The sequence below is a fragment of the Opisthorchis viverrini genome, assembly GCF_000715545.1.
Source record: "Opisthorchis viverrini unplaced genomic scaffold opera_v5_234, whole genome shotgun sequence".
Taxonomy (NCBI): Eukaryota; Metazoa; Platyhelminthes; class Trematoda; order Opisthorchiida; family Opisthorchiidae; genus Opisthorchis; species Opisthorchis viverrini.
In genome coordinates, this window is record NW_008751892.1 from 121,815 (window position 1) to 130,153 (window position 8,339).

The window sequence follows — 8,339 nt, forward strand, 5'->3', positions numbered from 1 at the left end:
TTTGAGGGATTTGCGTGCGCCGTCGTACTCGTTGCCTGCTGGTATGGCTTTCCCGGCATCAATCACGGATAACGACCTCGACGACATCCAGTGGTCCCGTGGTCGAATTGGGGAAGTCGGGCAGGCAGCACTGAACGCTGCTAGTGTAGCTCCTTTCACATCTTGCCACGCTTAATCCATAGGCTCACCGCCACCACAGAATTGTTTACTGTGGAGAGTTGTTGGGCTAGCTCAGATCGGTACTCCTGAGCTATGGCAGTTCTTCGAAGCGGGTGGATAGGCAAGCTTCTTTCGACTCGCGGGGACCTGAAAGGAAACGAACCGTCAAGCGTGCGCGCACCATGCCGTGGTCGGAACCAAGTGGTGTGCCCCAGAAAGAACGGCAGTCTTGGATTGTCATTCTCCACCGGTGGCTGATGGCCACGTGGTCGAACTGGGTCCACGGTTGATTTGTAGTTGGCGGCCGCCAGTTTACGCGGTGCAAACGCTTATGTCGAAAGGTCGTGCTTGCCGGAAACAGTTCGTGATTAGCACACAGCTGAAGGAGTCGATCTCCGCTGTCTGTGCGGCGAGCATCGACTCCGAAACGACCGCCCAAATGTGATTCCAAGGAGCTACGACGGCCTAATTGAGCATTCATATCGCCTGAAATGATCACATTGTCAGTGTTTTTGCCTGACGAATGAGCCCGGAGAGCTCTCAATAGATAGTGTCCTTCTCCGCACCAGAACTGCAGCCCGTTGGAGCATAAGCCGACACGACAAACAGACACCGCTTTTTATGCCCAGAGGCACTGAGCTTGACTGAAGTGGATAACCGGATGGCACAAAGACGAGTGTTCACTGAGATCCAATCCAGCAAAGCGCGTTCAGCCATGAGGCTGAGTGCAACTCCCACGTCATATATTCCACGAGTCATCGCTTCTGGGTCACCGAACACACGGATGGAGAAATGTGCAAGGGCTGATTTTATCCTTAGCGTTCTGAGATGTATTACCACGCTCGGGTCTTGTATGCGTGTTTCGGAGACACATCATACATCACTCTTAAGGGAGTATAAGGTGTTAGCAAGCATTACCTATTTGCCAATTCGACATAGAGGACGGACGTTAAAAGCCCCTGTATAGAAGGAAACTCGTGGATTTAGAAGGGTGTTACTTAGTTTACTGTTAACAGACAGCGAGGAGCATAAGGCCCTTCGGTCAGATAACTGACAGTCAAATGGCCCAGCGACGTTTGCTTGCTCGGTGGGAAGGGGTTGGGGATGGAGATCGGCGGACACCGAACTGCGCGGGCAAATGATACTTCCTGGTTGTCCAGGCCGAGGAAGAGGGTTTGGTTGGGGTAACCACCTCGAACATTTGACTAAAAAGTCTGACCCACGAGGCAGTGGGAGAATGTAGAGTTTTCTTCGGTGACCGGAGCCGACGACGCAACAGCCTGACCTGCTCGGCTGCAGGTGGTTGGCCTAACCCGACGGTGCAGGGAATAAGACATTACTGTCTCATTCCTGATTCGGCTGCGCACAGCATGTGCCTTCTGAGCAGCACCGGGCTCTGTGGTTTTAAAAGTATTTCGACCGTATCGGATAATGCGCCGGCGGTCACGGTCAACCGTTGGGCGATCGGAGTGTGCGGTTTTTGGGGCCGACCTTTTCTAACCCGTCCTTCCTCGGGGGAAGGCAGCATCGCTGCTTCCATAAATATGGACATGCTAGTCGCCTGGGGAAACACCTTACTTCCTTTACACTCCTGTCGCAGAGGACAGTACGACTTTACCCCCCGGACCGCCCCGTACCACGGTTGCTCGTAGTGCAGGGTCTCGCTGCTCTTGGTCTGGCTGCTCCCCTTTGGCCTTCCTGGCATGGTTGTACCTTGTGGAACGAAGTTCCAGTCAGTGTAGTCCGCGGGATCATTGCAGCACTCAAGCCCGACCACCACGTCAAGGTGGCAGCCTATAATAGGGACTAAAATGTCCAGTAATGGACTAACCATTTGTTTATCAAAACTACCTGAAGCACTTTTACTTATTTTCTACACTTTTGCTCCCTACATGGCCTAATAGATCCTAAGGCTAGATGGGTGCAAGTTTTACTGATCATAGCGCTGGCAGTCATTAAAAAACTGATATTTTCCGGCCTAATTTGCCACATTTTTTATTATAAAGAAGGAAAAATACAATCAATTAAACATCGTGCATTCTTTTATCACAAGCGTTCTAATATCTGTGAGGTATAACGGTTATCTCACTAACCGACCCTTTGGTTGCACTGGAAATCTGTAAGCGGACGTTCCGTAGGCTTGTTCACTTGCCCCAAAAGAGGGTAAATTTTAAAAAAGTTAGCCTATTCCATTTTTAGTTTTGACCCCTGAATTTCAGCATTTTTGGACCGAGATCGGTGCATAAGTATCCACGGGTTGGAGGTAATTGACTATATCACCCCAGCTAAACAACTTTGATGGTCGCGACAGTGAGAAAGCCTGCGTTTGGCATATGAGTGATGGTGCTACATTTTAAAATTGTGTGCACACGCGGTCAAAGGCGAGGGTGAAGTTGAAGGATACCTTATGCACGAAAGCCGTAAGAACGGCACGAATCCATGGCACTAGTTCATTCAACACATGCAAGGTATTCTATTTTCACCCACCAGTGTTGATGCGGCGGCGTATTCCTGAGTAAACGGGCATTCGCTCCATTGTACTTCTAGTTTGAGCTTTCAGGCCACGAGTTGTTCATATCTGTATTGTGCGTGCTTATCCGCCCCCTATCTGACTGAACCTCTGCTACAGTGCCTCACACATTGCAAACCATTGTGTTCTTCTTCTTGTGATACTGCTTCTAACAGATCGGCTACTGCTACCAACAGCTGTTGGGATATCACTGAATCCGCGTTGAAGATTTAGTTGGGCAACTTTCTGGTTAGTTTTCCGTAGCTTTCATTTACAGATTCAGCAAACTGATATCCATGTTTAATTCCACTGGTGATAAATGAGGTTTAGTGGGTGAACAAACGCCACCTGCCATATCAAGGAAACTTAGAGTTTGCTGCAACTGGCCTGGCTGCCATTAGCCATTCTTGTAGAGTTAAACCCGGTGAAGTATACTCCCGTCAGGTATGCACTAAAGAGTCATGGCAGGAAACAAACCTCATTACCACGTCAAGTTGCCTGCTCATCCAGGTGATAGTCCTAAGAAATGTCGAGGGATATGAGCTTGTCAAAAAATTACACGAAATTGTAGGTCGTGCAATTTAAAAGCGACATACAAAACAGGCATATGCATCCAAATTTCAACCATTGACTCGGGGGCTGCTGCAAGTTTTGGCAGAATATCTGCACTGCATCAACTCATGAGGCGCACTCGCGTGAGTTTTACGTACTGGTCAAATCCCACCCATGGGATTCCCTATCTTACGACCTACTGAGAGCAGGATGACGCACTTAAAGGAAGCAGCAGCGGCTCAAATGGTTATAAACTGCGTTCCCATTCACCCGGTGGGTGCGTTTGCAAGTCCCTCCCAGCAAACAAGGTTTTTTCCCCCACAGATGTATCCATGCTGTTAGCAGTGCGAATACCGGCGCGGTTGGTCGGCACGGAGACCACACGAGACACTTGTTGAAGCGGACTGTCTTCTTGGTCGTGAACGGTTATGGTCTAATACTTGCCACCGACTGTTTAGACCTTCCGTCAAATAGCGGTGCAATAGCAAATCATTCTGCACTACCCAGTGCTCAGTTCAGCCTGTTGTCTAACTTGACTCAACTGTCGACCAAATTATCGGGCTACGTCGACGATATGCCGTGACTCCGAAACTCAAGACAGACATCAGTTATCCTGGCATATTGCATTTGGGCGTCCAAAGCTGGTGAATGGGAAACAAACTAGGTAATTCACTACTGAGTGGACAAAATGCTGTGTAAAAATGAGCGTCTTCTGAACACTAAAAGCAGGTGCACGCAAGACAGGCGCCTCTATCGGCGCATGTGCAAGTACTAGCAAATGAAATGAATAGTAAGAATATATTTGGGTCCGTGCGAAAAACCGAACGCTCTTGACTAGGCGTTTGTCATTTGCAATAGTCTGTCAGTTTGTGCTTGAGCTTGGGTGTGAGTGCACCAAGGTACCTGATAAATTGGCTGCAATTATATCCTGTCATAAAAAAATAATATTTTTCCCATTCTGAGTTTCTCGCAGGTCACATTGACAGGTAGTTTGCAAGTTAACTGCTGTACTTGGTGATTGCTTGTTTCGGGCTATCGGCGCAACGCACGTTTTTTTAACGCCCGGTTAATTTCACAGAAATATTATTAGCACCATTTCTGAAGCATGCATCCTGCACATAAATGGATAGCTATGATTAATGTATAGACAATGGGGACTTGTTTTTGAGATGAGAGGTAGATTGCATCTCACGTGGATACATGAATCAACCCTAAGTCTACATTGTTGTTGGATGAGTGTTAAACTACTCCACTACGTTCATAAAGCAAGTAAAGAGGTGGAATGGGTCACCGGGTTTGGAACAATTCCGCATGAAAAGTTATGTACTAATGAAGCGTGCGCGCTTGCTGGCGGCTCGGTGTCTCTAGGTGGCATGGTATTACGGTAAAGCCAGATATATCATGTCGGTTTTCAGCTGGGATGTAAGTTCATCAATCTTCAGCGTCTAAGAACGATGCCGCCTTCCCATCATCCCTTTGAACAACCTGAATAGTTTGTGTAGAGGCTCGGAACTTGGGCAATAAGTCGAAAAATCCCGTATCATCTGCGACAAGGAAGACATGTATCTCCATTGGTTACTCAAGGCCAGATGACTTACTAGAATTTCTCAGCGAGGTAGGTATCATGCGCAGCAAGAATGTTGACGATGCCTGAAGGAGGCTATCTGTTGCTGGCAGGCAAAACTTATGCGGCATTAGCAGCTGTACTCTGATTCCACAAAAGTAAGCAATCATATTTTAGGAGCTTCTGGATACTGGAGGTATGTCATTTACTTCAACACACAAACGTAACACCCAAACAATTCTTTTCGAAGATCTGCCTTTGCCGCTGAAGGCGGTCAACCCCTTATTAAAAATTCCTCTTCAAAATATTGGCCCGTCTTCGATGTCAGGAAACTCGCTAGCCGATTGATTGTGCTCGAGGTGACAAGGGGTCACCAAAAACAGGTCAGTGTGTGAGCAAAGACGAATAAGTACCATACATCATATGCAACAGTTGCGATCTATCTTTAAAACAAGCTTCACAAATTTACTAACCATGACTAAATCCTCGGCCTTTGTTTGGTGGAGCAGTTGCTGCAACATTAACAGACGTCATCAAACATGAGCCATGATTGACTATTTTTTTGAAATGACATAAAATAACACAAATATGTTTCGTGTGCAGCTTCGGGGCACTGGCAAATCCAATAAGGAATAAACACTGAAAAACATTTGTTTCACAAAATTTTCACTCGGCAAACGGGTTGTTCGCAGTGAGCGCTGGTAGCCACTGGAAATTGAATTGTAAACCAAAGACAGGATTTGAGTACTTTCAAACAAAGTCCGAAAGGATTTCGGAATCGAATCATATGCTTTAAGTTCATGTGAGCTCCCTTGGTTCAAACCAAGGTCCGTGGGAAATCCTGTGTGAGCGTCTAAAGATCGGCGATCAGGGCGGGCGAAAACGGAGTTATCGGAACGCAAAGTCAAAAGAAGCATTAATTACGTAACAAGAAACACTAATGTGGGAAGCGCCGGACAATCACAAGCACTTTAGTGATGAACTTCCAATGGTTTGAAATAATACTGAAAACCAATCCAACGACAGATGATCATGAAGAGTGAGTCAACAACCAGGGCGGCAAATGGCATGAATGTAAATGAGTAATCGAACCTTTTCGCTGTAGCAAGGAGTGTACATCCCAGAATTACAGCATTTAGAAATGCTGGGCAAGCTCATTGGTCTCACTGTTAAGGGGGCTTCTCGGAGCAGCGGGCGAAAGATAGCAACAAAACGCTGTACATGAGCACAAAGCAAGCTGTACAGCGGGGCGTTGCGCTGCTTAAAAAATTGGGAGATAGAAAGGAAGAAACCCCTATCTTTATACTCATCTGAATCTCTTTTTGGTTTGGGGGAATACTAACCGAAGGCCCAGCAGAACCTCCCGTTTATGATGCCTCTACAAAAACTAGAAGTCTAAATGGGTAGTTATGATAGTGAATCAGTAGTGTATTACTTCTTTTCAAAGAAAAATCGCTTTAGCTGCTTGGTTAAAGTTAGTCTTCTGCTATTCGAAATTATCAACTGATAAATAAAACAGTCGCCGATGTAAAAATGGATAGATTAGGGCATCATAATACCATCACTGCTTTGGCACGCGTCGGCCTCTGAGCGGCCCCACAACGATGACAATAGTGCTTATTTTCAGCTGGAGGTTGTCATATCCTCAGGCGTGGGCGCTGTGTCACGATTTTGTTTGAACAAACTGTGTACACTTTCGTGGCAGGCAGCCTTTAGACTCGTCGGAAGAATCGAACATTGTTGGTGGAAAAAGTTCGGAGTAACAAGCTGGAAAAACAATATCACCGAATGTGCCTGAATGAGGCTTAGCTTGTCTTGCGCAAAACAAGTCCATGACTTAGCCCAGAATACTAATATATTCCAAGCTGGAGGGGTGGCTGAAGTGAGGTTTAGCAAACGAGCGAACTGTACCAACCAGAGAGCCGAGCAAGCGGTTCTGGTCGTGGAAGCAAAAGGGAAACTCATGATTTCAGCAAGCGTCGTACAAACGTAGAATTAAGGAGTGGGTGCTTGATTTGGGTAGCATGCGGGGGTTAGTTGATACGATGGTAAAGTATCAGTCTTTCTGTGGTTCCCATAGGTGTCCACATGTGGTCCACACTGATTAGGGAACCAGACATGTATTCTTCGGGGTAAAATAGCGTGATCTGTACACTTCGCGCTCTGTCTAATATGTTAGCACAAATTCATTGTCCAAAGGAAACTTTACATCCGACTCTGCCCCACCAGTTGTGCCAGTGAGCATACACGATTTCACTTTACACCGTGATTCTGATGTTGAAGCTACGATATACCCGTATTGCGAATTCTTCTAGCTCATTATTCCCATTTATGATTTCGTGATGCGAGTCATAAACCTAACTGTCCAAGGTCACACAGCCTCGGCAATGGCCTAATTTTCTAGATCATATCGACCAGCAAAACCACTGCAACACAACTGCTTTAGCAGCTGCGCCGTCCTGGTTCCTTATGTTCCGCAATTCGCAATTTCATTATCACACTTCAGGCAAGATACCCAATTTTTTTCAATTAAGCTGTTGTATGCTGTCACGAAGAGACTGGACCTTACCGTGGTGTGACGGTTTGCGTACCTCAGCGATCCACTGAGCTAATCTGAGGCGTGTCGCCGCGACACTGACAGAGTCTCTCATACTAGTTTGGTCACTGGTTAGAGGTCTGACAAATACAGTCTCCTGGCTCTCCAGATTGGGTGCAGGAACGTGTGGCGACTTGTTCCGGGGAGATGATAATGCATTTGCATTTCCCGGCAAACACCGCTGCCTTGAGGTTAGGCTTTGACAGCCAAAGGCTTTAGTTGAGGACCCTAATTGTCCTTCTGTCAGGGTTTGGACGCCCTTACAATATCCCAGCCCATGTACAACCACGAACTGCGCACATACAAACAGACTCATACCACACTGGCCGTCGCGTAGTGCCATCAGCCGGGTCGCCTTACTTGCTGCGTACGGCAGGACGGGTAAGAGAAAACAGGTTGCTGCTGACGCTTCCCTTCTTTCTCTGTCACAATTTTTCTTCCCCCTCTCCTCACCTCATTAATAGCTCTTCTCTTGTAGGCACAGCACATAGGAATGATGAGTCCGTTCGTCATGCATCACCCTTGAGCGCCACTTGGCGTCACATGACGCCGACATCCTCAGATGTTTCCAAATCAATCATCAAGCCTCGAAACTCTGTCTACACGACCGCGTTCGATGTATGCACTTTGGAGCAAGTAGGACAACAAGCTGCCCTTGTACCCACACTGGACTCGCATGGCATTGATGTGTGTTTTGTCTCAGATACAAGAATTCAAGATCCAAGCACAGTGATTAAGCTAACCGATCCATCAGTCCCCACTCGCTTCCGACTGCGCATCTTTAGCGATCCAGAGGCTGCTGCAGCGGAATGAGAAGGGGTCGTTATCGTTCTAAGTCACCGGGCGTAAATGTCCTTACTTGACTGGATGCCTGTTGATAGTCGTCTCTGTGCGGTTCTTTCGGCAATGCCTGTGAAGGAGTCTCACAAGCGCCAAGCTGATGGGTGTTTCATTGTCGT